A 6397-nucleotide genomic window follows, 5' to 3' on the forward strand; every position below is an offset into this window, starting at 1 on the left:
TTCTCTTTCTAATAAAATTAAGATCAACTTGATATTAAATATATATCGTATGATGTATTCAATATATATCATGTGGACAATGTTGGAACTTTTGGAGGAAAAGATGTTCTTTTTTCCCTTTATATTATTATCTATACTAATCTATAAAAGTAATATCTTTTTGACTAACCACTTTAATATTTACTTTTTTTAATCATTATAACCTTTTATTTTAAAAAATTTTAAAAATATTTTTTTATTCAATTTAAGAATTTAACATTAATAAATTAGTTATAATACCAATTAATTTAATATATTTTTATTATTTTATATTTATTATTATTTTATTTTTATTAAAGGCATGATGAAGTGTCACATATTAGTTAATGGATAACAGCAGATGAGGAATTTTCATTCACCTAGCTTAGTCACCTGTTCTCTCGTTACTTCTCGTTAGCGCTGCCGCCGTTTTCATGTATCAGCCGCTGTTGTGCTCCATTCTCCGGTGTCAATTTCAGGTATACTCATTTTCTCTCTTATTCTACTCTACATTATATTTCCCTTGCTTCAATTCATTCACCTTCTAACGTGCTCCTTACGTCATAAATGCTGTTTCCCAATACCAAAGAAAAAACACACATTTAATCCTCTTTTATTTTTACTCATCTTTCTCTTTCACAGGCTTGTTCGCCGTTTTCTCTCTGATAAAAATGGCGACACAGTATGGCATCAAATTCTCCGTTCACCTCATCAACAACCACTTCATGTGTGTGTATGATCGAAGCCGTATCCGGTCAAATAAATACAATTAAATGTAGTACTAGGGAGTGACTCCTAGGTCGTCTCCCGTGGACCGTCGTTTACTGTTAAAGGCTTAAACGCACAGGGGGGTTTGTTTTCGGATTTTTAGTTGGTGACATGATAAAATGAAAAAAAACAGCAAGTAAAACGGATTGGTTCCCTGCTCAGATTGAAACTCTTTTATCCCTGGTCCTCAAAAGATTTCTCTGTTCATAACTTAATCCTTGTTCCATTCGAGTTAACCAACTAAGTGAAGATTAACTCAAGATTTCCCTACACGAATTAAGCAAACGTATACAACATTAAACCTCCTCACAAGATTAGGTTAAAACAATAGAATTTTGTTTTTTTTTAAATGACATAATTAGCTCTTAAAATTAACATAAAAGTTAGAGATAATGATATTATCTTTCTAATAAAATTAAGATCAACTTGATATTCAATATATATCATATGATGTGTTCAATATATATCATGTGGGCAATGTTGGAACTTTTGGAGGAAAAGATGTTCTTTTTTCCCTTTATATTATTATCTATACTAATCTATGAAAGGAATATCTTTTTGACTAACCACTTTAATCTTTACTTTTTTTAATCATTACACCCTTTTATTTTAAAAAATTAAAAAAATATTTTTAATTAAATTTAAGAATTTAAAATTAATAAATAAGTTATAATACCAATTAATTTAATATATTTTTATTATTTTATTTTTATTTTTACTTTATTTTTATTAAAGGCATGATGAAGTGTCACCTATTAGTTAATAGATAACAGCTGTTGAGGAATTTTTATTCACCTAGCTTAGTCACCGGTTTTCTCGTTACTTCTAGTTAGCGCCGTCGCCGTTTTCATGTCTCTGCCGTTGTTGCGCTCCATTCTCCGGTGTCAATTTCAGGTATACTCATTTTCTCTCTCATTCTACTGTACATTATATTTCCCTTGCTTCAATTCATTCACCTTCTAACGTGCTCATTACGTCATAAATGTTGTTTCCAAATACCAAAGAAAAAACACACATTTAATCCTCTTTTATTTTTACTCATCTTTCACTTACACAGGCTTCTTCGCCGTTTTCATTCTGAAAAAAAAGGTGACACACTACGGCATCAAATTCGCCGTTCACCTCATCCGCAACCACTTCGGTAATGTCGTCTCTGTATGTAACTCATTTTTCTCTCTTCACGGATTTTAATTCAATTCAGTTCATTAACATTGAATTTTTTCATGTGTGTATGATCGAAGCCGTATCCGGTCAAAAAAATACAATTAAATGTAGTACTAGGAAGTGACTCCTAGGTCGTCTCCAAAGGACCGTCTTTTACTGTTAAAGGCTTAAACGCACAAGGGGTGTTTGTTTTCGGATTTATAGTTGGTGACACAATAAAACGAAATAAACAGCAGGTAAAAGGGATTGGTTCCCTGCTCAGATTGCAACTCTTTTATCCCTGGTCCTCAAAAGATTTCTCTGTTCATAACTTAATACTTGTTCCATCCGAGTTAACCAACTAAGCGAAGATTACCCAAGATTTCCCAACACGAAATAAGCAAATGTATACAACATTAAACCTCCCCACAAGATTAGGTTAAAACATTAGAATTTTGTATTTTTTAAATGACATAATTAGCTCTTAAAATTAACATAAAAATTAGAGATAATGATATTATCTTTTTAATAAAATTAAGGTCAACTTGAAATTCAATATATATCACATGATGTATTCAATATATATCATGTGGGCAATGTTGGAACTTTTGGAGGAAAAGATGTTCTTTTTTACCTTTATATTATTATCTATACTAATCTATAAAAGGAATATCTTTTTGACTAACCACCTTAATCTTTACTTTTTTTAATCATTATACCCTTTTATTTTAAAAAATTAAAAAAATATTTTTAATTAAATTTAAGAATTTAAAATTAATAAATTAATTATAATACCAACTACTTTAATATATTTTTATTATTTTATTTTTATTTTTATTTTATTTTTAATAAAGGCATGATGAAGTGTCACCAACTAGTTAATAGATAACAGCAGTCGAGGAATTTTTATTCACCTAGCTTAGTCATCGGTTCTCTCGTTACTTCTCGTTAGCGCCGCCACCGTTTTCATGTCTTCGCCGCTGTTGCGCTCCATTCTCCGATGTCAATTTCAGGTATACTCATTTTCTCTCTTATTCTACTCTACATTATATTTCCCTTGCTTCAATTCATTCACCTTCTAACGTGCTTCTTAGGTCATAAATGCTATTTCCAAATACCAAAGAAAAAACACACATTTAATCCTCTTTTATTTTTGCTCATCTTTCTCTTTCACAGGCTTATTTGTCATTTTCTCTCTGAAAAAAATGGTGACACAGTACGGCATCAAATTCGCCGTTCACCTCATCAGCAACCACTTCATGTGTGTGTATGATCGAAGCCGTATCCGGTCAAATAAATACAATTAAATGTAGTACTAGGAATGACTCCTAGGTCGTCTCCCATGGACCGTCGTTTACTGTTAAAGGCTTAAAAGCAAAGGGGGGGTTTGTTTTCGGATTCTTAGTTGGTGACATAATAAAATGAAAAAAACAGCACGTAAAACGGATTGGTTCCCTGCTCAGATTGAAACTCTTTTATCCCTGGTCCTCAAAAGATTTCTCTGTTCATAACTTAATCCTTGTTGCATTCGAGTTAACCAATTAAGTGAAGATTAACTCAAGATTTCCCTACACGAATTAAGCAAACGTATACAAGATTAAACCTCCCCCCAAGATTAGGTTAAAACATTAGAATTTTGTATTTTTTAAATGACATAATTAGCTCTTAAAATTAACATAAAAATTAGAGATAATGATAATATCTTTCTAATAAAATTAAGATCAACTTGATATTCAATATATATCATGTGGGCAATGTTGGAACTTTTGGAGCAAAAGATGTTCTTTTTTCCCTTTATATTATTATCTATACTAATCTAAAAAAGGAATATCTTTTTGACTAACCACTTTAATCTTTACTTATTTTAATCATTATACCCTTTTATTTTAAAAAACTAAAAAAATATTTTTTAATTAAATTTAAGAATTTAAAATTAATAAATTAATTATAATACCAATTAATTTAATATATTTTTATTATTTTATTTTTATTTTTATTTTATTTTTAATAAAGGCATGATGAAGTGTCACCTACTAGTTAATAGATAACAGTAGTTGAGGAATTTTATTCACCTAGCTTAGTCACCGTTTCTCTCGTTACTTCCCGTTAGCGCCGCCGCCATTTTCATGTCTCCGCTGCTGTTGCGCTCCATTCTCCAGGGTCAATTTCAGGTATACTCATTTTCTCTCTTATTCTACTCTACTTAATATTTCCCTTGCTTCAATTCATTCACCTTCTAACGTGCTCCTTACGTCATAAATGTTGTTTCCAAATACCAAAGAAAAAACATACATTTAATCCTCTTTTATTTTTTACTCATCTTTCTCTTTCACAGGCTTCTTCCCCGTTTTCTCTCTGAAAAAAATGGTGATACAGTACGGCATCAAATTAGCCATTCACCTCATCAGCAACCTCTTTGGCAATGTCGTCTCTGTATGTAACTAATTTTTCTCTCTTCACGGATTTTAATTCAATTCAGTTCATTAACATTCTATTTTTTCATGTGTGTGTATGATCGAAGCCGTATCCGATCAAATAAATACAATTAAATGTAGTACTAGGAAGTGACTCCTAGGTCGTCTCCCAAGGACCGTCTTTTACTGTAAAGGCTTAAACGCACAGGGGGGGTTTGTTTTCGGATTTTTAGTTGGTGACACAATAAAACGAAATAAACAGCAGGTAAAACGGATTGGTTCTTGCTCAGATTGCAACTCTTTTATCCTTGGTCCTCAAAAGAATTCTCTGTTCATAACTTAATCCTTGTTCCATTCGAATTAACCAACTAAGCGAAGATTAACTCAAAATTTCCCTACACGAATTAAGCAAACGTATACAACATTAAACCTCCCCGCAAGATTAGGTTAAAACTTTAGAATTTTGTATTTTTTAAATGACATAATTAGGTCTTAAAATTAACATAAAAATTATAGATAATGATATTCTCTTTCTAATAAAATTAAGATCAACTTGATATTCAATATATATCATATGATGTATTCAATATATATCATGTCGGCAATGTTGGAACTTTTGGAGGAAAAGATGTTCTTTTTTCCTTTTATATTATTATCTATACTAATCTATAAAAGTAATATCTTTTTGACTAACCAGTTTAATCTTTACTTTTTTTAATCATTATAACCTTTTATTTTAAAAAATTAAAAAAATATTTTTTTATACAATTTAAGAATTTAACATTAATAAATTAGTTATAATACCAATTAATTTAATATATTCTTATTTTTTTATTTTTATTTTTATTTTATTTTTATTAAAGGCATGATGAAGTGTCACCTATTAGTTAATAGATAACAGCAGTTAAGGAATTTTCATTCACCTAGCTTAGTCACCGGTTCTCTCGTTACTTCTCGTTAGCGTTGCCGCCGTTTTCATGTCTCAGCCGCTGTTGTGCTCCATTCTCCGGTGTCAATTTCAGGTATACTCATTTTCTCTCTTATTCTACTCTACATTATATTTCCCTTGCTTCAATTCATTCACCTTCTAACGTGCTCCTTACGTCATAAATGCTGTTTCCCAATACCAAAGAAAAAACACACATTTAATCCTCTTTTATTTTTACTCATCTTTCTCTTTCACAGGCTTGTTCGCCGTTTTCTCTCTGAAAAAAATGGCGACACAGTATGGCATCAAATTCTCCGTTCACCTCATCAGCAACCACTTCGGTAATGTCGTATCTGTATGTAACTCATTTTTCTCTCTTCACGGATTTTAATTCAATTCAGTTCATTAGCATTCAATTTTTTCATGTGTGTGTATGATCGAAGCCGTATCCGGTCAAATAATTACAATTAAATGTAGTAGTAGGAAGTGACTCCTTGGTCGTCTCCCAAGGACTGTCTTTTACTGTTAAAGGCTTAAACGCACAGGGGTGGTTTGTTTTTTGATTTTTAGTTGGTGACACAATAAAACGACATACATAGCAGGTAAAACGGATTGGTTCCCTGCTTAGATTGCAACTCTTTTATCCCTGGTCCTCAAAAGATTTCTCTGTTCATAACTTAATCCTTGTTCCATCCGAGTTAACCAACTAAGTGAAGATTAACTCAAGATTTCCCTACAAGAATTAAGCAAACGTATACAACATTAAACCTCCCCACAAGATTAGGTTAAAACATTAGAATTTTCTATTTTTTAAGTGACATAATTAGCTCTTAAAATTAACATAAAAATTAGAGATAATGATATTATCTTTCTAATAAAACTAAGATCAACTTGATATTCAATATATATCATATGATGTAGTCAATATATATCGTGTGCGCAATGTTGAAACTTTTGGAGGAAAAGATGTTTTTTTTTTCCCTTTATATTATTATCTATACTAATCTATAAAAGGAGTATCTTTTTGACTAACCACTTTAATCTTTACTTTTTTTAATCATTATACCCTTTTATTTTAAAAAATTAAAAAAATATTTTTTAATTAAATTTAAGAATTTAAAATTAA

Source organism: Cajanus cajan, chromosome 2 (genome assembly GCF_000230855.2).
Source record: "Cajanus cajan strain Asha chromosome 2, NIPB_CcT2T_4, whole genome shotgun sequence".
Classification (NCBI taxonomy): Eukaryota; Viridiplantae; Streptophyta; class Magnoliopsida; order Fabales; family Fabaceae; genus Cajanus; species Cajanus cajan.